Here is a 27851-nt window from a genome sequence, read left to right as displayed (position 1 = left end):
TCGAGCAATACTCAATAGTAGGTCGCACAAGCGATTTATACGTGCACTGTTTCCTAAATTCTTACAGTTCATTGAGGTCAACCATTTGGCTTCCCTACTACCAAGCTTACGTCCTTGTTTCATTACATGTCACTTTGCGACTTTATGCTTAGATATGTAATCGACGTCTTTGTATCAAGCAGCACATCACTATACTGTAATCGAATATTATAGGATTGTTTCGATACTCATCTGCATTGACTTACATTTTTCTACTGTTAGAGCAAGCTGCCATTCATTATACCAGATACAAATTCTGTTCAGGGCATCCCATATCCTCCTATAGCCACTCAACAACGACTCTTTCCCGGGCACGACAGCATCATTATCAACCACCGCAGTTTGCTGCTCACCGTGTCCGTCAGTTCATTTGTGTACATCGAATACAAGTCTGTCATATCACACATCCCTGAGGCATTCCTAACTTGTCTCTGCTGAACATTCCTCTTCCAGGACTACGTGCTTGGTTCTGACTCTTAAGAAGTCTTAGAGCGAATCCTCATGCTGGGAACATAGTTAACAGTCTGCAGTGGGGTACCGTAGTAAACGCTTTCAGGAAATCAAGGAATGATGAACCTGCTCATTATCCATGAGTCGTGTGGAAGAAAAGGGCAAGAAGTTTCGCACGAGTGATGCTTTCGCACAGACGATGCTTTCTAAATGCACGCTGATTTGTTGCTAAAAGCTTTCCTGTCTAAAGCAAATTTATCATATTGGAATACGTCCAGAGAAATGATTGAAGACGTAGGTTTAATGTGCTATTCTCAGATAAAGACGTTGGCTTAGGAGAGCAATTCATAGCGGGTCGCATCAAACCCGTCATAAGACTGATGACTCAAAAAAAAAGTTACATTCGCTGAGATACTGATACACCTTGTCCGATAATTCTTTGCAATCTGTAAACTACACAGGCCTTTTATGAGATGAGCTACTTCCGCGTTCCAATGACGCCGTATCGTAAAAGGGCTAGGTGACCGGTTTTGGAAAACGTGAGTGTGGCTCTGAAGGTCGCCTGAGACGCACGCTCTTGTCATGGTAGCAGAATCTTCAAGGCCAACGCAGCCCACGAACCGGTTAAGTTCTTACGTTTGTGAAATACTTACGAGAACACGTGACCTCGAGCACCAATAGCCGTGCGTGTGAGCAACTACCATTTATCATCTTCCCCCTCTTAACATTTTGCACGTAATTCTCACAGAATTCCTGGAATCGACTTCGAGCGTGACGTCATATTTTGGCGGTTCCAAAATTATAAAAGCGCTCCTCCTCCACACGACCACCAGATGACGCGCAAATATTCCAGCCTCAGCTAAATCGAGTCAAGATGAATGAAAGAAGAGTACTGTTTTGCCTGTCGTAGGCATCGAGGTCATCGAAAACTGAGTAATGGATCGCAACTGCACAAAATTGAGCAGAAAATTTTCAGGACTCTCGTGAAACGCACGACGCTGTCCTTGAGCAGAGAAAATCTAGGGAAATAATGAAAAACGTAACAACTGGCAAAAGGTTCCTTGAACTCTGCATCCCTGAGCTCCTGTACAGTGTTCTATCCACAGTCCTACCTACAGTGAAGCGCTAAAGAAACTGGTACAGGCAAGAGTATCCGAATACTGAGATATGTAAAGAAGAAGAATACGCCCTTGCTGTCGGCAACGTCTATATAAGACAACAAGTGTTCGGCCCAGTTGTTAGATCGGTTACTGCTGCTACAATGGCAGGTTATCAAGATTTAAGTGAGTCTGAAAGTGGTGTTACAGTCGGCGCTCGACCGATGAGACTCAACATCTCCGAGGTAACAATGAAGTGGGGATTTCCTGTATGATCATTTCACGAATGTACCGTGAATATCAGGAATTCGGTAAAACATCGCCGACATCGCTGCGGCCGGAGAATGATCCTGCAGGAACGGGACCAATGACGACTGAAGAGAGAACGTTCAACGTGACAGAAATGCAACCCTTCCGCAAAATTCTGCAGATTTCAATGCTGGGCCATCAACAAGTGTCAGCGTGCGAACCATTTGACGAAACATCATCGATATGTGCTTTCGGAGCCGAAGACCCACTCGTGTAGCCTTGATGACTGTGCGACAGAAATTTTACGCCTCGCCTGGGCTCGTCTTCGCCGATATTGGACTGTAGATGACTGAAAATATGTTGCCTTATCGGACGAGTATTGCTTCAAATTGAATAGAGAAGATGGACGTGTATGGGTATGGAGATAACCTCATGAATCCATTGACCCTGCATATCAACAGGGGACTCTTCAAGCTGGTGGAGGCTCTGTAAAGGTATGGGGCGTGTGTAGTCAGAGTGATATGGAACACCTGATACGTCTAGATACGACTTTCACTGCTGACACGTATTTAAGCATCGTATCTCATCACCTGCACCGACTCATGTCCATTGTGAATTCCGCCGGACTTGGTCAATTTCAGCAAGACAATACGACACCCCACATGTCCATAATTGCTACAGAGTGGCTCAAGGAACTCTCTTCAGACTTTAAACACTTCTGCTGGCCACCAAACGCCCCAGACATGAACATTATTTAGCATATCTGGGATTCTTTACAACGTGCTGTTCAGAAGAGACCTCCACCCCCTCAGACTCTAACGGATTTATGGACAGCCCTTCATGATTCACGCTCTCAGTTCCCTCCAGCGCTACTTCAGACATTAGTCGACTCCATGCCACGTCGTACTGCTGCACTTCTGCGTACTCATGGGGGCTCTACACGATATTAGGCAGGTGTACCAGTTTATTTGGCTCTTCAGTGTAGTATTAAGATAACAGCTCCGCGAACCACTGTCCCGCCGCCAGTACAAGAGGTCCCACAGACGTCTGCTCTGTTACACTAAAAGCAACCACAGAACTCTAACGTGATTCTTGTGTTTGTGTGTGTGTCTGAAGCTGTTCAGCCAATATTCCGCTGTTGTGGCAGTCAGATAACTTGCACGTAAAGCTATCGAGACAATGTATGCGACAGTCGAAACAGTGATATAGTTCATGGCGAATGTCACGAAACTATTAGAGCAGACATAGTTCTACGCTGAAGAATATCCAGATCATGCCAGTCACTCACTGACGTCTTTACCTGATATTATAGACGGAGTTCTAGGAATAGGAAGTGTCGAGACTAAAATACAACAAGGAGAGAATAGAGCAACTGATGGAAGAAATGACAATAATATTTAAGAGCGATAACATAATGTAAATGTCACTTAGAGGCATCTCGGACGTACGAGAGGGATCAACCAAACGAGTATTCTGCGAACAATACATTCCACCGCATTTCTTCCTCTTCACATATAGCTACATCTTCATGGCAATGACTTCCAAAATTGGTTGCATTTCGCCGAATGTTATTTACGAAGAGTGCAAGGTGATGCAGCCTATCTATGTAGAATTTTGTTTCAGGAAGAAGCATCGTCAAAACAGTCTTCGCAATATGCACTAACAGTCAGTCGAAAATCCCCTCTGATTCAAAGAAGTGGATGAAAACAACGCTCTGGGTCTATCAAAGTTTGGTGTTTGTTTTTCAAGAGCCGCAACATTCTTCCCTGTTCTCTTTATGGGAATATAAATACATTCAAATATACCGGGTTCCTTTAGGAATTACATTTTAATGTGCTGCTGCCGCAGCTATTGGAAGACGACCCGCTAGCAATGAGGCAATCAGTGTGGTATCAATAGAGCGGATGTTGCTGCCATTCCGAACATATAATGACAGACCCCCTTAACATATGGAGGTCGCTGGAAATGTCGTTCTGGAAATGCAAAATGGTCTGCACACTTTACAGAACTTATCACTGATAACAAACAGACCCGAACTTTTCGACTCTGTAAATGCAGAACAGGGAATCAGTGATCTTAAGGCCGTTGCAGCATCCCTGAATATGGAAGTTAATAGGAATATAAAAAAAGGGATGAAGGTTTATCTGTTTAGCAAGAGTAATAGAAGGCAGATTTCAGACTACCTAACAGAACAAAACGAAAATTTCTGTTCCGACACTGACAATGTTGAGTGTTTATGGAAAAAATTCAAGGCAGTCGTTAAATGCGTTTTAGACAGGTACGTGCCGAATAAAACTGTGAGGGACGGGAAAAACCCACCGTGGTTCAACAACAAAGTTAGGAAACTACTGCGAAAGCAAAGAGAGCTTCACTTCAAGTTTAAACGCAGCCAAAACCTCTCAGACAAACAGAAGCTAAACGATGTCAAAGTTAGCGTAAGGAGGGCTATGCGTGAAGCGTTCACTGAATTCGAAAGTAAAATTCTATGTACCGACTTGACAGAAAATCCTAGGAAGTTCTGGTCTTACGTTAAATCAGTAAGTGGCTCGAAACAGCATATCCAGGCACTCCGGGATGATGATGGCATTGAAACAGAGGATGACACGAGTAAAGCTGAAATACTAAACACCTTTTTCCAAAGCTGTTTCACAGAGGAAGACCGCACTGCAATCCCTTCTCTAAATCCTCGCGCAAACGAAAAAATGGCTGACATCGAAATAAGTGTCCAAGGAACAGAAAAGCAACTGGAATCACTCAACAGAGGAAAGTCCACTGGACCAGACGGGATACCAATTCGATTCTACACAGAGTACGCGAAAGAACTTGCCCCCATTTTAACAGCCGTGTACCTCAAGTCTCTAGAGGAATGGAAGGTTCCAAATGGTTGGAAAAGAGCACAGGTAGTCCCAGTCTTCAAGACGGGTCGTCGAGCAGATGCGCAAAACTATAGACCTATATCTCTGACGTCGATCTGTTGTAGAATTTTAGAACATGTTTTTTGCTCGCGTATCATGATGTTTTTGGAAACCCAGAATCTACTCTGTAGGAATCAACATGGATTCCGGAAACAGCGATCGTGTGAGACCCAACTCGCTTTATTTGTTCATGAGACCCAGAAAATATTAGATACAGGCTCCCAGGTAGATGCCATTTTCCTTGACTTCCGGAAGGCGTTCCATACAGTTCCGCACTGTCGCCTGATAAACAAAGTAAGAGCCTACGGAATATCAGACCAGCTGTGTGGCTGGATTGAAGAGTTTTTAGCAAACAAAACACAGCATGTTTTTATCAATGGAGAAGTGTCTACAGACGTTAAAGTAACCTCTGGCGTGCCACAGGGGAGTTGGTTCAAATGGCTCTGAGCACTATGGGACTCAACTGCTGAGGTCATTAGTCCCCTAGAACTTAGAACTAGTTAAACCTAACTAACCTAAGGACATCACAAACATCCATGCCCGAGTCAGGATTCGAACCTGCGACCGTAGCGGTCTTGCGGTTCCAGACTGCAGCGCCTTTAACCGCACGGCCACTTCGGCCGGCCCACAGGGGAGTGTTATGGGACCATTGCTTTTCACAATATATATAAATGACCTAGTAGATAGTGTCGGAAGTTCCATGCGGCTTTTCGCGGATGATGCTGTAGTATACAGAGAAGTTGCAGCATTAGAAAATTGTAGCGAAATGCAGGAAGATCTGCAGCGGATAGGCACTTGGTGCAGGGAGTGGCAACTGACTCTTAACATAGACAAATGTAATGTATTGCGAATACATAGAAAGAAGGATCCTTTATTGTATGATTATATGATAGCGGAACACACACAGGTAGCAGTTACTTCTGTAAAATATCTGGGAGTATGCGTACGGAACGATTTGAAGTGGAATGACCATATAAAATTAATTGTTGGTAATGCGGGTACCAGGTTGAGATTCATTGGGAGAGTCCTTAGAAAATGTAGTCCATCAACAAAGGAAGTGGCTTCCAAAACACTCGTTCGACCTATACTTGAGTATTGCTCATCAGTGTGGGATCCGTACCAGATCGGGTTGACGGAGGAGATAGAGAAGATCCAAAGAAGAGCGGCGCGTTTCGTCACAGGGTTATTTGGTAAGCGTGATAGCGTTACGGAGATGTTTAGCAAACTCAAGTGGCAGACTCTGCAAGAGAGGCGCTCTGTATCGCGGTGTAGCTTGCTCGCCAGGTTTCGAGAGGGTGCGTTTCTGGATGAGGTATCGAATATATTGCTTCCCCCTACTTATACCTCCCGAGGAGATCACGAATGTAAAATTAGAGAGATTCGAGCGCGCACGGAGGCTTTCAGACAGTCGTTCTTCCCGCGAACCATACGCGACTGGAACAGGAAAGGGAGGTAATGACTGGCACGTAAAGTGCCCTCCGCCAGACACCGTTCGGTGGCTTGCGGCGTATAAATGTGGATGTAGATGTACACTTTTGTCTGTGACGAAAATTAAAACAAGAGATCTCTTAGGAAACATGATGACTCCCTTATAACACGGGTCTGTGCTACCGTTAACTCGAATAAAATTCAAAGTGCCACATGGTTTCTCAAGACTCACTTTATAGGGTGCAATAATGCTCAAGGCCATCATTTCGAGCACTTGGTATATTTATTCAATTATTAATTTTTTAGCTTGACCAGATTAGGGCCTTAAGGCCCTGTCTCACAGCTGACCAGGAATAACACACGCCAAAGATATTGCAAAAACAATCAAAGGAATAATATTAATAACAAAAATAATAATCGACGCTAATAATGATAATAACAATAATAATAAAGAGCAATTGGAAAAGTACAGATGGCTTAGCTAATTTGAAGCCGTTTTCGGTGTTTTATGAAGTGGGAAGAATAAAGGATGAGGGGAAGTTTGAAATGACAGTGACAAAGGCTTTTAGGAAATAACAGAATTTAAGCAAATACGTCTGAACGTGGGGGAGGGAAAAGTCGTGTGGGAGGGGGGAGAGACGAGAATGAGTTGCAGACTAGTATATGGGAGAGATGACTATTTTGACAGAAGATGAACAATTAACTTTCTTTTGAAGTTTTGAAGGAATTTAATTTCTCTGATTTTTGTAGGAACATGATTCCAAAGTCATGTTCCTGACACAGAAAATGATTTAGAGGACATGATAGTGTTATGTGATGGCACACAGAGATTTTACTGTGTTGAGAACATAGCAGTGAAAGGGTTGAAGGCAAGATGGAGTGCAATTATTGAGAAGACGTTAGAGCAGACATGGAGTATAATACCTCACACGCTTACCGGCACGCAGCAAATATAATTGTTCGTAAGGCAGAAACGGTGTACGTCACAAACGTATCTCACGCAAACATTCGTCTGCAGTTCTTGCCTGCGTGAACTTACGCACGGTAGTTCTTAGAGAATAGCATCGCAATATTCAAGTCTGGGTAGTATTAGTGACCCTACGAACTTCTTTTCATGCTCGAAAGGAAATACTTTTTTATATATTTGTATAGTGAATGAAGGGCGCTGACACCTTCTTACAGACTGTAGTTGTGTGTTCAGTCTAGTCTAAGTGATGGTCGAGAATTAAGCGAAAGTTCTGTTCAGACGAGGAAAAGTTTATATTGTGCCATTTATGGTTAATGGTGGAAGAGATGCCCTTAACTGCGTCGTAATAAGTCTTTCGTACTTTAGTGGGCGACTAAGATTGGTTGCGTTTTAGATGCTTCAAGCTTCTGCACGCACTCACATAAGGCAAGTACATACGTGCTGGATGGCTGTGCACAGTTTATTGAACCTGCACGGATATATAGCGGAAGGCCGTCGGCGTATAGGTGAAATTTTCAGTGCGGGAGAGTAGGTGACACATCATTAACATATAAGAAGAAAAGGCATGGTCCCAATATTGATCCTCGTAGTAACCTTTTACTACATCCTTCATTGCGACATTTTACTTGCAATCATTACACACAGTGGACGGGTTGTAAAGTATGAGTGGAACCACTTGAAGAAAGACTTTGACTTCTAAGCGTAGCAACTAGAATGTCAAACTCAGCAATGTCGAAAGCTTTGTTGAAATCCAAGAATCACATAATAGTCGCCTGTTGTTCGTTCATACCTCGTTTCATCTGTCGGTCGCTTTTACAAGAGCGGTCATCATGCTACGATTTTTCCGGAAGCCGGAATAGTATTCATCTTAAAGATTATTTGATGTTAAACAATCGGTAAGCTGTTCGTAGACTGTGTACTCAAAAGCCTTTGATACGCAGGAAGAATGTAAATAGACCTTGCAATAGAACAAGAAAAGTAATCTCGATGTGATAATTCGGCGACTATAAACGATGAAAGTTACTTGTGAACGTCAGGAAATTTGACATACTATACGCTATAACTTGGCGAAAACCTCATCTCGACATATGTTTTCATTCTAGGTGTGTTTGGGGTGGCCTGTCTTCGGTGCCTCAACCTCACAGTGAATCACACACTTTCAGTGATGAAATGGGTTTCTTTGCAGCAAAGCACGGGCAGTGCAGCGCCGTCTGGGACACCATGGAATGTGAGGATGGTGGCCGACGTTGCGGCTTCTCTTGATGCCACAGCAGAGGGAACCGCGCCAACTACGACACTGGACTCAGGAATGTCGTCTCTTCAGACGATTTCTGGTTCTCCGTACTCCTCGGAGGAAACAAAACGTCGCCAGACCGCCCTTGTCGTCGTCATGTGGGGCAGCAACTGGCATGATGGTATGGAGTAACGTTGTGCTCACAACATGATGACCTCTGATCCCTAATTCCGGTAATTAGCACAACATTCGTTAAAACATCATTCTATTGAGACAGTTTCGTATATTCGAGGTCTACGTCGCGTCATCACTCAACAAGACAAAGCACAGGCTGCGTGTTGCCCCTGCTGTTCTGACCTACCTACTCTCCATTATCTGTCACCTACTACAAACACCTGGCCATGGGTTGCTGGGAGACCAACACTCCGCTGCTTGCTAGGCACTGCGGTTGATTAATTTTGGGAAGGAGTTCAAGAGGAATGGAATCTCTCATCCAAGCTCTGTTCTACCGATGTCCGACCGGGACAGAGCCGTTGTTGTACCAAAGCCGCTAACTGTATCTAATAAATTTCGTACCCTGCGCAACCTAATAACCTACAAATGTAATCATGTATTGTTCGTACTACACTGTATACATACAATAAAAAAACTTCGTTATTTGCTATACTCCCCAGCGTCGCGATTGCAATGGCAAGCAAGGTAATATTTCTCAGAGCAGTTTTATTGGCCATTAGTGATATACACTGAAGCGCCAAAGAAACTGGTAAAGGCATGCGTATTCAAATACAGAGATATACTAACATGCACAATGCACTCCTCGGTGAAGGTATGTTCTCGAAACTTCAACAAAAGCCCGTACCGAGCAACTGAGATGGAAGATTATCAAGATTTAACTGACTCTGAGCGTGGTGTTATAGTCGCGCACGAGCGACGGGACTCAGCATCTCCGCGATAGCTATGAAGTGGGGATTTTCCCGTGCGACCATTTCACGAGTGTACCGTGTGTGGTGTCACCGCCAGACACCACACTTGCTAGGTGGTAGCCTTTAAATCGGCCGCGGTCCGCTAGCATACGTCGGACCCGCGTGTCGCCACTATCAGTGATTGCAGACCGAGCGCCGCCACACGGCAGGTCTAGAGAGATTTCCTTGCACTCGCCCCAGTTGTACAGCCGACTTTGCTAGCAATGGTTCACTGACAAATTACGCTCTCAATTGCCGAGACGATAGTTAGCATAGCCTTCAGCTACGTCATTTGCTACGACCTAGCAAGGCGCCATTATCATTTGCTATTTATCTTGCGATGCATGTACCGTCAGACCGATGTTCACCAATTATGGATTAAAGTTAAGTATTCCAGAAGCTACGTACTTTAATTGCTAGTCTTCATTACTTGTCCTGATCCAGACCTCACGCCATCCTGCGTGAGCTTAAACGCTTTTCGGCTCCCTCTCATTGTGGGTTGGCGCTCTGGCCAATCCACAACACCGTGAATATCAGGAATCCGGCAAAACATCCATTCTTCAACATCTGTGCAGCCGGAGAAAGATCCTGCAAGAACGGGGCCAACGATGACTGAAGGGAATTGTTCAACGTGACAGAAGTGCAATCCTACCGGAAATTGTTGCAGATTTCAATGCTGGGCCATCAACAAGCGTTAGCGTGCGAACCATTCTACGAAACATCATCGGTAAGGGCTTTCGCAGCCAAAGACCCACTTCTGTACCCTTAATGACTGCACGAAAGAAAGCTTTACGCTTTGCCTGGACCTGTCAACACCGACATTGTGTTGTTGATGTTGTTGATGCCTGGTCAGACGAGTCTCGTTTCAAATTGTATCGACAGGATGATTTACAGTTATGGAGACAACCTCATGAATCCATGGACCCTGCATGTCAGCAGGGGACTGTTCAAGCTGGTGGAGGCTGTGTAATGATGTGGGGCTAGTGCAGTTTGAGTGATATAGGACCCCTGATACGTCTAGATACGAGTTTGACAGGTGACACGTACGTAAGCATTCTCTCTGATCACCTGCGTCCATTCATGACCATTGTGGATTCCGCTGGACTTGGGGAATTCCAGCAGGACAATGCGGCACCCCAGAAGTCCAGATTTGCAACAGAGTGGCTCCAGGAACACTCTTCTGAGTTTTAACACTTTTTCTAGCCACCAAACTCCCCAGACATGAACATTACCGAGCATATCTGGGAATCCTTGCAACGCGCTTGTGCTCCACCCCCTCGTACTCTTACGGATTTATGGACAGCGCTGTAGGAGTCACGATGTCAGTTCCCTCCAGCACTACTTCAGACAGTAGTCGAGTGCATGTTACGTCGTATTGCGGCACTTTTGCAGGCTCGATGGGGTCCTGCACTATATTAGGCAGCTGTACCAGTTTCATTGGCTCTTCAGTGTATTTATTATAGCCACCAGAAGCTCGGACCGTATGTCTAAAGCATCAAATAAAATTAAGGATGTTAACACTGTTTGCGTTTTCTCTTGATTTAGACACCGCATTTTCGTATCCTGATCTGAAGACGACCGTCTAAGCGGTTGAAACAAGTAATCATTGTTTTCTATGTTGTGATATAGGCCAAATATAGAAATTAATAAAATCTACAACATTTCAAAATTTAAAAAAAGAAACAATTGTAACGAGTGCAACTGCTGAAAACACATGCTTTTCCGTAGGAATAAAAGCGGTAGGCAGCTAATTTAATTACCTACCACGATCACTGGACGGTCAAAAAGTTGACAGTAGATTGTACTTTATGTCTTCATTTCTTGCTACTTATTACATTTCGATTAACGGAGAATGGGTGTTGCGTTCTCAACTTCCAAGACGATTCTAAACTTTAGGATACAGAACATGAATCCAGTATACAGATTGATAGTATTTACAAGAGAAGAACATCAGCTCGAACAGCTAACACCGAATAAAAATTATTTTAAAACACTAAGATGTCTCCATTCTACAACTCATCGACGTCATTTATCGCTATAACTGCTTTTGTACAAAATAAGTATGTGAGATTTAAATAGTCTGAAGACACAATATCTTGTAACAGACAATCGTGACCAGTAGATAACTGAATCTTAATTGACGTTTTATTTGACGAAACTCTAAAGATTTCCCTGATACAACTTGTGCCGAATAGCTGCTTTGTCATAAATTAATCCCTTATTCGTTATCGAAATTCAAATGTGGAGTTTCAATGAAGTGATTAAAGCATAGCGGAATGAAATAGATAGCAATTATCTGAGATAAGGTATCACTGTGGCTTTAGATATTTTACTACTGAGAAAAGGATACATCGAAATTGATGAAATATGTTCACATGTTGCGCTGGTCAAGCATGTCTACTCCTCCTTTCGCTGCATTTGCAGCCCTATGACGGACAAGGGAAGATAGAATGACAGCACAGTTGCTGCTATTGTAAGGTGGCATGTCATTTTGATTTCTGAAAGTTATTGATGTGCACGTCAGAGAGAGAACAAGTTATGTTATTGTTAAACAATCTTTGGTCGTGTTGTGGCGCAGTCTTTGCTTCTCCGCAGTCTGATAGCTTCTTACAAGGGAACCTCCCCATCGCACCCCCCTCAGATTTAGTTATAAGTTGGCACAGTGGATAGGCCTTGAAAAACTGAACACAGATCAATCGAGAAAACAGGAAGAAGTTCTGTGAAACTATGAAACAAATTAATAAAATATACAAACGGAGTAGTCCATGCGACGATAGGCAACATCAAGGACAATGGGAGTCAAGGAGCGCCGTGGTCTCCTGGTTAGCGAGAGCAGCTACGGAACGAGAGGTCCTTGGTTCAAGTCTTCCCTCGAGTGAAAGTTTTAATTTTTTATTTTCAGTTTATGTGACAAACTCTTATGTTTTCATCACTTTTTTGGGAGTGATTATCACATCCACAAGAAAACCTAAATCGGGCAAGGTAGAAGAATCTTTTTACCCATTCGCTAAGTGTACAAGTTAGGTAGGTCGACAACATATTCCTGTCATGTGACACACATGCCGTCACCAGTGTTGTATAGAATATATCAGACGTGTTTTCCTGTGGAGGAATCGGTTGACCTATGACCTTGTGATCAAAAGTTTTCGGTTCCCATTGGAGAGGCACGTCCTTTCGTCTACTAATCGCACGGTTTTGCGGTGCGGTCGCAAAACACAGACACTAAACTTATTAAAGTGAACAAAGACGTCAATGAACGAACGGACAGATCATAACTTTGCGAAAATAAAGAAAGTAAAATTTTCAGTCGAGGGAAGACTTGAACAAAGAACCTTTCGTTCCGCATCTACTCACGCTAACCACGGGACCACGGCGCTCCTGAGTTCACATCCTCCTAATTGTTGCATATCTAGCGCATGGACGACTCAGTTTGTATATTTTACTAATTTTTTTCGTAGTTCCACACAACTTCTTCCTGTTTTCTCGATTGATCTGTGTTCAGTTTTTCAAGCCCTATCCACTGTGACAACTTATAACTAAATCTGAGGGGGGTGCGATGGGGAGGTTCCCTTGTTAGTTGAAATGTGGTGTGTGATGGACGTATCCGGTAGTGCTGTGTTGACTTGTAATTGTATCTGTTAGAGTGTAAAGGACAGAAAAGTTGAATACGATGTATATACTGAAAAGCGAAAAGGGTATACATTTTGAATGCTTTTTTTTGTGGAAGTTTGAGGTAAGACTGTAGAGCACTGCGCAGCTAGTTTGTCTCAATGATTATTGTCAGCCAGTTAACTTTGTTCGGTTGCTCAGAACTGAGAGAAAGTTCTCGCGATTTCCGTGAGTCATGCAGTAACGTATCAACTGATTAAACTGTTCGGTTTTCACAGAAATGTTCTGTTAATACTGTACTCTTTTTAAATCATTGTTAACTTCGTTAAGCACAGTATTGTTCAGATCAGCCTTACGTATGAAGATCACCCGAAGTTTTTCTCTGTCATTTTGAATACATACTTCATTCCAAAATCGTTGTGTTGGAATATCATATCATAGGAATAGTTACTCTCCACATCCCACTGTTTAAAGGATATTTATCATTACGCTTTACCACATTGCACCATGTGGCATTTCTAAATGTTATTTAAAAAATTAAAATCTAGCTTAATCGCTGCTTCCTTGCTGTTTGCGGTTGTGCTTTAGTGTAATTTGCGACGATGTTGTCAAGACGCGAGGTATGTGGAAATTTTGATTATGGCCAATAATTGTTTACTTCAGTTGCGCATTTAATATAAAGACATGTTATACTGAGACCAGTTACAGTTCAGTTCAAATTAGATTCTGTTTAGTTGAAGGGTAGCATACGAATTTAAGTTGGACAACGGCTTGTCGGTACATAGTGTAGTTTTGGTAATACGTAGACTTTTTATAGAGTGGGTGGTAAATTTTGGTTAAATTTCATACAGAAACACACAGTGGGGAAACTACACTATTTTGGAAAATTTGACTCTCTAAGCAAAGCAAATGTTAGTACACACATCCTGGTAAACAAAATGTTCAATTAGGGAACGAAAACGGTGGAAAATCAACTAACGTACGACCACCAGGGTTCGTTACTGTTGTTCATGTTGAGTATTGTTACCAGACATGGCGAAAGACGTCAGATGTTGAGCGATAACTATGAAGAATAAGAGATGCCCCGTACTCATATGAAAAGCGTTATCAGCATTTGACACCTAGAAACGGGCCTCATTCTGGGTCTCCATTCGTTCTGGCTCTCTATTTGGCCAGCTACGGAACGAAAATGGTGGAAAATCAACTAATATACGATCACTAGGGTTAGTTAATGTTGTTCATGTTGGGTATTGATACCAGACCTGGTGAAAGACTTCAGATGTTGAGCGATCACTGTGAAGAAGAAGCAGATGCCGCGTACTCATATGAAAAAGCGTTATCAGCATTTGACACGTAGAAAGGGGCCTCATTCTGGGTCTTCATTTGGCCTGCTGGTCGTCTCGTGCAACATATATATTTGTGGTGCACTAGGATGCGACAGTCGTCCGATGTTGGACTGCTCGGGAACGTAACGGCTCGCATACTCGCCCTCAGTGTTCCGCTCGACCACGTCCGACCACCACAAAACAGGAACGCTGCATTGCCACCAATCCCATCGTAACCACTTCACATCTTCCCTCTTCCCATATCCGAGATCATTGTATGTCATCAAGCACCATTGGGCGCAGCCCAGCAGCAGCCGAACTAGTGAATTACCGTCCTAGGTTGCCGTTAACACAGTAGCACAAATGGCTGTGATTGGAGTGGTGCTGTTAGCGGGAAACACTGATTGGGGGGTTGGGTTCTTTGGGGAAGAAGACCAGACGTCGAGGTCATCGGTCTCATCGGATTAGGGAAGGACGGGGAAGAAAGTCGGCCGTGCCCTTTCAAAGGAACCATCCCGGCATTTGCCTGGAGCGATTTAGGGAAATCACGGAAAACCTAAATCAGAATAGCTGGACGCGGGATTGAACCGTCGTCCTCCCGAATGCGAGTCCAGTGTCTAACCACTGCGCTACCTCGCTCGGTAAACACTGACTGCTAATGAGTGACATCACTAACTGGATGATCATCATTGGGGAGTATGGCGGCAACCTGGCGAGCCGTTCCACACCTCTAATGTTTTGGAGAGGAACAGCAGTGTTTCTCCTGGTGTCATCGACCATGGTTCGTAGTGACGGCACAACATTACCTCACTGATATCCAGAGTCACTGTGTGTTATCTCACATGCGACAGTATCGTGATCCCATTTTTCAACACATGGCACGTGTCCCTCAAAACCAGTAGTTCCCAACCTTTCTTAGACCATTACCCCTGCGTTCAGTCAGACATCAGCAAGTACCCCCGTCTACCGTCTATGACCCCCCCCCCCCCCCGCCGCGCCGCCGTCTGTTGCTCCCCCCACCCCCTGCCCCACTTTACACCAACTTTAGCACTTAACTAAACTGTAGAAAGAAAGACTTATTTTTAAAATGATAAAACATGAATAACATTATGTTCGTGTGTCTGCCGGCCGGTGTGGCAGAGAGGTTCTAGGCGCTACAGTCTGGAACCGCGCGACCGCTACGGTCGCAGGTTCGAATCCTGCCTCGGACATGGATGTGTGTGATATCCTTAGGTTAGTTAGGTTTAAGTAGTTATAACTTCTAGGGGACTGATGACCTCAGAAGTTAAGTCCCATAGTGCTCAGAGCCATTTTGTGTGTGTTTGTGTGTGTGTGTGTGTGTGAGTGTGTGTTTGTGTGTTAGAATGAATGACGAAAGCATGCGTGATGCATTGCAAGTGCTACCTACAACTCCTTCTCAGTAAAGAAAGCTAACTATGCACAGTGAGTGCTGTGTCGTTCGAATAAGACGCAGCCAGGGCAAAAGCACCACAGGCGTAAAGATGCGAGCTAGTACCATTGCCATAGTGACTCGCCACTTACACGAGTTCCACCAGTGCCACGGGCGGCACTGAGGATGATGATATCAATTTCGCCTCGCCAGCTGCCGGTCGACTACAATCCGCAAATGACCGGACAACAAAGGACAGAAGCCTACTCGGAAGACAGAAGAGCAGGTCTCTCCCGCTTGGTGACAGATCATCGTCCAGGACTGACTTAGATAAGAAACGTCGTTTAGTGAACTCTTAGAAGGGAACAGACAGTTGTAAATAGCATTTGCTGTGTACCGTGAAGTTTACCTACGACTATTAGCACTTAGCTATTGAGGGCCTTTTTTGTGTTACATTATAAGCAATGTTGCAGACTTAATAATTCAACGAGTCATTAAGATAAGTAAACCTATTTAACTTATTTGTGTGACTTTGTTACTAATTTGTTGTAGTGTTGTAGAACGTTCGTTCTCCTATCCTGTTACCAGACCATGGGGCATAGCTGTGTAATAGTGGCAGGAAGAAATTGTGTTAGTGGTGTACTATACCAGAAGCCGTTTCACGAACTCACAAACTCGGCCTACCGTAACAACAGTGGCAGCTCGGCCTTCACCGCAGTAGCGACGAGGCCTTTACAAAACTGACGACTAGGGTTTGCAAAAGTGAGGACACACATTTGTTACAAAAAATGCTTCCCCTACATTATTCCTCTCCATTGCGGCACTTGCTGGAGTTTCACACTGCAACCCCATTTAAAATCAAGCTATTTCCCATGTGTGCCCTATACTTACAGTTCGTAAATTACATCATTGCTGCACTCCCTACTTCTAAACTGGCAGAAATTGGAGGACTTCAGGCAGTTCATACTAAGTGTCTAATCACTCTAATAATAATAATCATAAAAATAATAAAACTGTGTACAACACTATAGTAGCCCTTATATACACTCCTGGAAATTGAAGTAAGAACACCGTGAATTCATTGTCCCAGGAAGGGGAAACTTTATTGACACATTCCTGGGGTCAGATACATCACATGATCACACTGACAGAACCACAGGCACATAGACACAGGCAACAGAGCATGCACAATGTCGGCACTAGTACAGTGTATATCCACCTTTCGCAGCAATGCAGGCTGCTATTCTCCCATGGAGACGATCGTAGAGATGCTAGATGTAGTCCTGTGGAACGGCTTGCCATGCCATTTCCACCTGGCGCCTCAGTTGGACCAGCGTTCGTGCTGGACGTGCAGACCGCGTGAGACGACGCTTCATCCAGTCCCAAACATGCTCAATGGGGGACAGATCCGGAGATCTTGCTGGCCAGGGTAGTTGACGTACACCTTCTAGAGCACGTTGGGTGGCACGGGATACATGCGGACATGCATTGTCCTGTTGGAACAGCAAGTTCCCTTGCCGGTCTAGGAATGGTAGAACGATGGGTTCGATGACGGTTTGGATGTACCGTGCACTATTCAGTGTCCCCTCGACGATCACCAGTGGTGTACGGCCAGTGTAGGAGATCGCTCCCCACACCATGATGCCGGGTGTTGGCCCTGTGTGCCTCGGTCGTATGCAGTCCTGATTGTGGCGGTCACCTGCACGGCGCCAAACACGCATACGACCATCATTGGCACCAAGGCAGAAGCGACTCTCATCGCTGAAGACGACACGTCTCCATTCGTCCCTCCATTCACGCCTGTCGCGACACCACTGGAGGCGGGCTGCACGATGTTGGGGCGTGAGCGGAAGACGGCCTAACGGTGTGCGGGACCGTAGCCCAGCTTCATGGAGACGGTTGCGAATGGTCCTCGCCGATACCCCAGGAGCAACAGTGTCCCTAATTTGCTGGGAAGTGGCGGTGCGGTCCCCTACGGCACTGCGTAGGATCCTACGGTCTTGGCGTGCATCCGTGCGTCGCTGCGGTCCGGTCCCAGGTCGACGGGCACGTGCACCTTCCGCCGACCACTGGCGACAACATAGATGTACTGTGGAGACCTCACGCCCCACGTGTTGAGCAATTCGGCGGTACGTCCACCCGGCCTCCCGCATGCCCACTATACGCCCTCGCTCAAAGTCCGTCAACTGCACATACGGTTCACGTCCACGCTGTCGCGGCATGCTACCAGTGTTAAAGACTGCGATGGAGCTCCGTATGCCACGGCAAACTGGCTGACACTGACGGCGGCGGTGCACAAATGCTGCGCAGCTAGCGCCATTCGACGGCCAACACCGCGGTTCCTGGTGTGTCCGCTGTGCCGTGCGTGTGATCATTGCTTGTACAGCCCTCTTGCAGTGTCCGGAGCAAGTATGGTGGGTCTGACACACCGGTGTCAATGTGTTCTTTTTTCCATTTCCAGGAGTGTAGTTACTGCTGTGTCGTGCTGTCAATTAATTCATTTATCTGTTTCGAAGCGATTTCTGGATTACTGCAGATACTATCTACAACTTAGACATTTTCTCTAGATATTTAGCATTTGTTACGTATGTGTTTCACAAGACAAAGCGCGACATATATTTGTAGTGGCTGAACTATGTGAGGAACCTGTAACCTTCACCGCATTAATGTTACTATCTGAGAAAAAGTAATTATTCATAACTTATACACTAATAGACATTAAAATTGCTACATCACGAAGATGACGAGCTACAGACGCGAAATATAACCGACAGGAAGAAGATGCTGTCATATGCAAATGATTGGCTTTTCAGAGCATTCACACAAGGTTGGCGCCGGCGGCGACACTTACAACGTGCTGACATGAGGAAAGTTTCCAACCGATATCTCACACACAAACTGCAGTTGACCGGCGTTACCTGGTAAAACGTTGTTGTGATGTCTCGTGTAAGGAGGAGAAATGCGTACCATCATGTTTCCGACTTCCGCCTATCGCCTATCGCGATTGTGGTTTATCGTATAGCGACATTGCTGCTCGCGTTGGTCGAGATCCAATGACTGTTAGCAGAAAATAGAATCGGTGGGTTCTGGAGGGTAATACGGTTCGCCGTGCTGGATCCCAACGGCCTAGTATCACAAGCAGTCGAGAAGACAGGCATCTTATCCGCATGGCTGTAACGGATCGTGCAACCACGTCTCAATCCCTGAGTCAACAGATGGGGACGTTTGCAAGACAATAACCATCTGCACGAACAGTTCGACGACGTTTGCAGCAGCTCGGAGACCATGGCTGCGGTTACCCTTGACGCTGCATCACAGACAGGAGCGCCAGCGATGGTGTACTCAACGACGAACCTGGGTGCACGAATGGCAAAACGTAATTTTTTCGTATGAATCCAGGTTCTATTTACAGCATCATGATGGTCGCATCCGTGTATGGCGACATCGCGGTGTACGCACATTGGAAGTGTGTATTCGTCATCGCCATACTGGCGTATCACCCGGGATGAAGGAATGGGGTGCCATGGGTTACACGTCTCGGTCACCTCTTGTTCGCATTAACGGCACTTTCAACAGTGGACGTTACATTTCAGATGTGTTACGACCCGTGGCTCTACCCTTCATTCGATCCCTGCGAAACCCTACATTTCAGCGGTATAATGCACGACCGCATGTTGCAGGTCCAGTACGGGCCTTTCTGGATACAGAAAATGTTCGACTGCTGCCCTGGCCAGCACATTCTCCAGATCTCTCACCAATTGAAAACGTCTGGTCAATGGTGGCCGAGCAACTGGCTCGTCACAATACGCCAGTCACTACTCTTGATGAACCGCGGTATCGTGTTGATGCTGTATGGGCAGCTGTACCTGTACACGCCATTCAAGCTGTGTTTGACTCAATGCCCAGGCGTATCAAGCCGTTACTACGGCCAGAGGTGGTTGTTCTGGGTACTGATTTCTCATGATCTATCCGCCCAAATCGCGTGAAAATGTAATCACGTGTCAGTTCTAGTATAATATATTCGTCCAATGAATACCCGTTTATCATCTGCATTTCTTCTTGGTGTAGCAATTTTAATGGCCAGTAGTGTATAATAAGTATTAGAGTCTTACAAGATTGTGATAGTAGTAACGATCTTTTCAAAATAATTTAGTTTCATGACTAAAACAAAATCGAAACGTTTAGTTTTTACCCCTCAGAAAAATTCACTTAACCCCTCAGGGAGTAATTACACCCAGGTTGGGAACAACTACTATAAACTGTATACGTGATGTTGAGGCACTTCCGTTGCAAGCAAGATACCGAAATCCGTCCCCAACAGAAGATGGAACTACTATCTTGGACGTCGACTCCATCTCAGTGTCAATATCCAGGATGTGGAGGACCAGTTACAACAGCTGTGGATGAGCCTGCCTCAGGAGAGGATACAAAGGCTCTAAGACACTCCTCCTAACCGTAACAGTGTGTGCATGCAGGCCAGTGAGAGTACAGGGTCATACTGATAGTGCGATTATGTTGTCAACTTCTTTGTAAATTGACCAGATTTAATCACTGAAATAACATCATGTATCCACTGAACCCATAAAGTTTCATTTCGTATCCTCCGCCTCATCGGGATTCTTCACTTTCGTCGTCAGACACTGCATGTTGTTTCAAGCAAAAGTTTACATTTTCTGCCAAACAGTACCTCATTTATGACACTTGCGAATCTGTTGGGCATAACATTGTTCTTTTTGCTTCTTCGGCAACATGTGCTTCTGTTTTCTTTGCATTCATTAACCTTTAAAAGCCTGTTTTACAGGAATTCGGAGTTTCATTCGTGGTAAAACAGAAGCATCTACATATTGTAAAATTATTTTTATTCACTTATGGTCCCATTAGCTGGGTTTATTTCCGTACTACTATGTCCTCAAACATCCGTTGTGATTGTTTCGATCGTCGGTTCGACGGAGATGATGGCTCTTTGGCTGCAGTTATTTGGGGAACGTAGTGTTTTCTTAACAGCGGTCTGAGATATCGAAAGGTGAGTTAACACTTTGGTTGAAGAGAAGAGCTGCAGTATGAAGAAAGCTTCCCCAGACATGTTAGGGCTTAAACTGTAAATAGCAAAATGGCATTCAATAACAACACAGTGATCAAAGTAGGTGGTGGGGCTTGCAGACGAATTAAGAGATCTGAGAGTCTCTTCGTGTGACATGTATATTTACAAATACGAGGTGCGGGGCAGCAATCTCCCACTTAAAAAACTTAGATGGGTTTTGTGAGTTATCAAGCATCCGCATGATCCTTACTCGAGGCATGCTGCTACGGGCACCATATTTTATGCTTAGTTACCACTAATAGAATGGGACAGTAGAATTTAATGGACGTGTATAATCTCAGCGTAGGCCAGACGTTGTAGAAGGCGTTATGTACGATTCCAGCAATTCTCAACTGACTTTTTAAATTGTTAAAATTCATGGCGAACCTTCATCTGCCTTTATTCTGCACAGCTCGCTGTAGTTTCAGGCAAATGACCATTATCAAGTTAAGCTGGCATAAGTGGCAGCTTAGTTTGACAGTGATTATTTGACCGAAACTAGTAGCGAATTGCGCAAAATAAAGGACAGCTGCAGGTTCACCATGAATTTTAACAATTTTTAGGTGGCTGAATATCCCCACCAGCAAACATAAATGAACTTTTAAATACCATTTCAAAGTGTCCTCAAATTATGTCTTACTGTATATGTGTTTTTTAAGAAGCAGGAAGGGAAAAAATTCCCTACAGTTGATCAGTTTTTGACTGCCTCTCAGAGAAATAAACGGAGGCGTAGCAGAACACCTGGCCTGCTCACTTGCTTGCTGTTTCCAGAGATGGATAATGAGGGCTCATCTTGGAGGTATTCAATTTGTTCGTTGCCAAGCTGTGAAGGAAACCAAGCAGAAAGTAGGAAAGGGAATGTAAGTGAATGGTGTAGAAATATAAACTTTTGGCTCGCGATGGTATTGTGTTTGTGTCAAATACGACAAAGGGCTTGGAAAAGCAGTAGAATTGAATGCACAGTGTAGTAAAATGGAACACCTAGAGCCGTCTTTGTGATGTCATTTATTACATGGCTACCAATTTTGGTGCTTCATTGCACTATTCTCAGGCCTTAAGTGACGCTGAGGTTGTTAACACCATCCGTATACACGATTCATCAGTGGCCTGAATATGGTGCAATGAAGCATCACAAATGGTAGACATATAATAAAAGACACCATAAGGATGACTTTGGATGTTCCATTTTATTACATAAGTGAACGACCAAAGTCCCTCAGATATCCAATCGCAAGGGTAGACATGAAAAACGGAATGGACAGTGTTGTGAAAGGAGGGTATAAGATGAATATTAATAAAAGTCAAACAAGGGTGACTGAATGTAGTCGAAATAAATCAGGCAATGCTGAGGGATATAGGTTAGCAGTGAAAGTAGTAGATGAGTTTTGCTATTTGGACAGGAAAAAGTAGACTTCGACCGATCTTGTTAGAATATAGAAAGTGGATGGGAAACAGCAATAAACTTGTTTTGTATAAAGAAGTATTTGTTAACTTCAAATATAAATCTAAGTGTCAAGAAGTCTTTTCTTAGATATTTGGCTAGAGTGTAGGCTTGCATGGAAAGTAAAAAGTGGACGATAAACCGTTCAGATAAGAAGAGAGTAGAAGTTTTTGAAATGTAAATCCGAAGAAGAATGCTGAAAATTAGATGGACATATAGAATAAGAAATGAGGAGGTACTGAATCTAATTGGGGAGAAAAGAGTTAACTTATTGAAGGGATCGGTTGATGTGACACTTTCAAGGGCTCAACGAATTGTCAGTTTGGTAATGGAGAGAAGTATGAGAGCAAAAATTGTGGAGGATGATCAAGGCTTGACTACATAAAGAAGATTAAGTGGGTCTAGGTTACATGAGTGCTCCAAAGATCAAGAGTTACAGAGAACGGACTATGAAGCATGGAGACCTGTATCAAACTACTCTTCAGACTGAAGACCACAATAACAACAACGTGTCGGGCACCTAGAAGTCGCATTATCGATATACAGTAAAAGCAGATCATATTTGTGTACAGAACTGCACATTATTATTTCTGATGTTGTCCTATTACGACGTATTGTGCTAATATGGCCTTCCATTTTTCCGTCGTGAAACGTTGTGCAGACAGACCAAACACCAACATTCCGTCACAAGTGTATCACTGGTTCCGTCTGCAACACTCCAATTGTTAAGATATATATTCATCTCTTGCTGGACTGTGTTATCATCTGAGGACTGACAGCTCTTCTCTGTCCCATACTCTTCTACTTCATTAACAGTGAGCAAACACAGAATTTTGTATAAGAAAGTGAATTCAGTTTATAGTTTATGAAGAAGGATTTGCTTCTGTCCATGAAAAACAGTTGCTGTGTTTCTGATCTGGATCTGTGACAATTACGCTTCAATCATTCGCAAGTCAGAAAGTTTTACACGCATTTATTGTAATTAAAGGCACTTCATTTAAGTTACCTCGAACAGAAGCGGACATAGAATGCATCCGTGAGGAACATATTACGCTGCGGAGGGAAGGTTGTTCATCTGATATTTTTACAACAGTTGTAACCTCCCTAAGCAGTGACCCTTTCCAGTTACACAGTAATACTAAACAATGATAGCTGCTTTATTAATACTTTACAACGTTGTTTATGAGTTTTTGTTTGGGTATTTTTTTAACAAATCCGTATTGTTGCTCTTTGGCATTGGTGTAGTAGATGGACTCATCTGTGTGCTTTAGCGCTTTGCGACGTTTTAACATTGAGGAAACGCAGTTATCGTCCTTCACAAAAACAAGGAGGCTTTATAACAGTTTCTGTTACTACACTCCTGGAAATGGAAAAAAGAACACATTGACACCGGTGTGTCAGACCCACCATACTTGCTCCGGACACTGCGAGAGGGCTGTACAAGCAATGATCACACGCACGGCACAGCGGACACACCAGGAACCGCGGTGTTGGCCGTCGAATGGCGCTAGCTGCGCAGCATTTGTGCACCGCCGCCGTCAGTGTCAGCCAGTTTGCCGTGGCATACGGAGCTCCATCGCAGTCTTTAACACTGGTAGCATGCCGCGACAGCGTGGACGTGAACCGTATGTGCAGTTGACGGACTTTGAGCGAGGGCGTATAGTGGGCATGCGGGAGGCCGGGTGGACGTACCGCCGAATTGCTCAACACGTGGGGCGTGAGGTCTCCACAGTACATCTATGTTGTCGCCAGTGGTCGGCGGAAGGTGCACGTGCCCGTCGACCTGGGACCGGACCGCAGCGACGCACGGATGCACGCCAAGACCGTAGGATCCTATGCAGTGCCGTAGGGGACCGCACCGCCACTTCCCAGCAAATTAGGGACACTGTTGCTCCTGGGGTATCGGCGAGGACCATTCGCAACCGTCTCCATGAAGCTGGGCTACGGTCCCGCACACCGTTAGGCCGTCTTCCGCTCACGCCCCAACATCGTGCAGTCCGCCTCCAGTGGTGTCGCGACAGGCGTGAATGGAGGGACGAATGGAGACGTGTCGTCTTCAGCGATGAGAGTCGCTTCTGCCTTGGTGCCAATGATGGTCGTATGCGTGTTTGGCGCCGTGCAGGTGACCGCCACAATCAGGACTGCATACGACCGAGGCACACAGGGCCAACACCCGGCATCATGGTGTGGGGAGCGATCTCCTACACTGGCCGTACACCACTGGTGATCGTCGAAGGGACACTGAATAGTGCGCGGTACATCCAAACCGTCATCGAACCCATCGTTCTACCATTCCTAGACCGGCAAGGGAACTTGCTGTTCCAACAGGACAATGCACGTCCGCATGTATCCCGTGCCACCCAACGTGCTCATGAAGGTGTAAGTCAACTACCCTGGCCAGCAAGATCTCCGGATCTGTCCCCCATTGAGCATGTTTGGGACTGGATGAAGCGTCGTCTCACGCGGTCTGCACGTCCAGCACGAACGCTGGTCCAACTGAGGCGCCAGGTGGAAATGGCATGGCAAGCCGTTCCACAGGACTACATCCAGCATCTCTACTCGTCTCCATGGGAGAATAGCAGCCTGCATTGCTGCGAAAGGTGGATATACACTGTACTAGTGCCGACATTGTGCATGCTCTGTTGCCTGTGTCTATGTGCCTGTGGTTCTGTCAGTGTGATCATGTGATGTATCTGAGCCCAGGAATGTGTCAATAAAGTTTCCCCTTCCTGGGACAATGAATTCACGGTGTTCTTATTTCAATTTCCAGGAGTGTAGTTACAGTAGGACGGATCACTGCCAAAATGACACGTTCTGGTCTCTAGGTCTAATGCCAGCAGAGAGCAGATCCCGAAAGCGTGTTTACTGCCAAGAACAAATCAACGACAACGAGGTAACGAGGTAATTAATTTCCTCCCTTGCTTTCTCGTGAATTCTAACCCAGAGCTTCCAAAAAAGAGGAATGTGACACAACAAGAGAACTTTTCTATAATCCCCGCCCTAACCAATCAAATTTTCTGTGTTAAAAAAAGTGCTCGACAACCACAGATTGTATTTTCAGTACTTCAGAATACCTCGTGCATAGAGGTACGTTATTGATTCATCAACTGAAGATCTCCGTTGAAACGTAATAGGGTTGGTCAACTTCATCGCTTCCTGCCCATTGCTTGTAAATAATTATATATATATATATATATATATATATATATATATATATATATATAATTTTTGTTGAACTAAATTGAGATGGATGTAAATATTTTAAAAAACTCGGTGAATATATTTAAACCATGATAAGGCGGCATAGGACATATACTTTGAGAATTTCGTCGCCGTAAGAAGGAGGTTCGTGGGCCACGTTATTTCTGAGCTAAAATGAGATAAATACTGAAAACACAGTTTACATATAATGTTAAAATTTTAGGATCATGGATTAAACAAATAATGAAATAACAATAGCGTTAATGATAACTATAATTACTGAAGTGCACTGTGCTACTTACATTGGGAATACAATATTAATCACTAGCGATATGTTGATTATCCGCACGTCGGTATCTCGTCTGTGAGCAGTGGAACTTTCCTTACATAATTACTAGTATGCACGAGTATGCGCCCTGCAGTACGCAGTGACTTTTTATAAAATTAAAGAGTTTAAATTAGAGTGGCCAGTCTAACGCGCGATGCACTCCCTCGACTCCATTCCAGAACAGATAACAGAAGAAGTAGTTAACAAAAGACTAGACATCCTTTGTGTGTCTCACCAGCGATGAAATGTGATTGCGCACAAGATAACTTGCATTGGCTTTAATGCTTTATTAAACAGGGTTCTCTGATTTAAAAAAATAGATTTACATGCTATGGCTAACAATGTGCCTTTAAATGCTCCACAGTTGGTGTAAATTTTCTTTGCATTTATCCGTTGAACACAGAAATACACTTAGACCTTTAATCTTGATCAGTCATTAAATAGTAATCTATTTCGACCTAACAGAGAAGTGAGCTGTTTTATTACTACTGGTGTGACTATCGTAATCATGGATTTTCTAATCGTGAGCGGCTGCATTGAGCCTTTATACTGATCCTGCTCTCGTCTGCGGTAAGTAATTGTAATTGCTCTTGCGTTTTACAGAATTCTCTGGTAGAGAGAGTGTTTGTCACAAAAATGAGGAAACTTAGTTTCATACATTCCACGAACGAAAATACATTTAGCATCATTTTAGTATTGAAATTTTACCAGTAGTTATAAAAAGAAAGAGAAGGGGCAGTATGGATTAGTATTTGATTACATCTGTGCCACGCTACTCAAGTTATTATCCATGTATCACTTTAATTTTTGCAGTTGTTGAAAAAATAGCCACACGTTTGTGTTCAATGAAAGACACGAGACTGTTGCATATTCGCTTCCGAAAAATCTCAAGAACCCAGGTTTTTGTGATAAGTTATTATAATTAATGAATTTTTGAAGTGTGAGATTCCTCTAAATAAAATGTTCAGCCGTTATAAACAATCGACAAAATTGAAGTGTTAAAATTACTTGTCTCTTTCTGTAGCAAAATCAAAAATTCTTAAGTGAACACGAAGTGGATCTGAAGGTGAAACAGTGAACTTGTTCCTGCAACAGTAATAAATTTCGGGGGGGCATCGAATTCGAAAGTTAAAACTTAAAGAGGTCCCCAAGTTAGTTTTACCGCGTTCGGGAAACGAACGATAAAAATCTATAAACTAGAGCTTCAAGAAGAAAATTCTGTAGTTATAGATTTCCATTAGTGCAGTATGTGTTTTTGTTGTCTACACGTACTCGAGGGAGAAAGTTGTCTATATTTTCATGCTCTAGAAACTGATAAATATGTTCATCTTGCAGGTCTTTTTGCCATCGTGAGTTAAACTGGATTCAAGTGAGACATCAGATTCCCGGTGAAATCTGCAACTCAGCCTGATCTACAGAGCCGAAAATTAACGGTCATTATTATGCATGTACTTACAGCTTGCACCGGAAGGTGCCATAACAGGAAGAAGGTGCGACGTGAGTCAGCCTGTTCACACTTTAGCTCGAAAGGAGGGCGTTGTAGTCATTACTTCTGAGAAGGCAGAGTTTTACGAGACCGCAGTGGTTTTGCCGATATCTTGTTTGTCTATTAGCTTTTGGCAACAGCAAAGTATCTCGACAGGGACTTCTCTGTTGGCACGACATTTCTTCAGTTAACCTTAATACTCGTATCATAACGTTGAATTTTAGTTTTAACTGTTGCTAAACGGTCCTTCCACGAGAAAAACCTAATATTTGCTTGGATTATAGTAAATTTCGAGCAGTGAGTTGGCACGACCCCGTACCTTACGTCATTGGTCGTCCAGTAATTAACTCATACATTATCAGAATTTTTTCTCTTCTTTTATTATTGAAAGTTGCATTTATATTACACCACCAATAGGTATCATGATGTACAGCATTATCCAGTTCAGCAATCATTGAATAACAATAACGGCAGATGGTTGATGTTGATTAGAACGACGAATTAGTTCCGTACTAAACTGACGAATACTTAGAATATGCGAGCGAGAGGAATATTGCAGAGCTTCCTGTGTAAAGTTCGAGTGATTGGAAAAAAAACGATAAGTGTGATGAGCGTATCACGCGAACTCAAATGGACGATTAGGAAAAATT

This window comes from Schistocerca nitens, chromosome 5 (assembly GCF_023898315.1).
Source record: "Schistocerca nitens isolate TAMUIC-IGC-003100 chromosome 5, iqSchNite1.1, whole genome shotgun sequence".
NCBI classification, from domain to species: Eukaryota; Metazoa; Arthropoda; class Insecta; order Orthoptera; family Acrididae; genus Schistocerca; species Schistocerca nitens.
Note: the sequence above shows the minus strand (reverse complement) of the source record.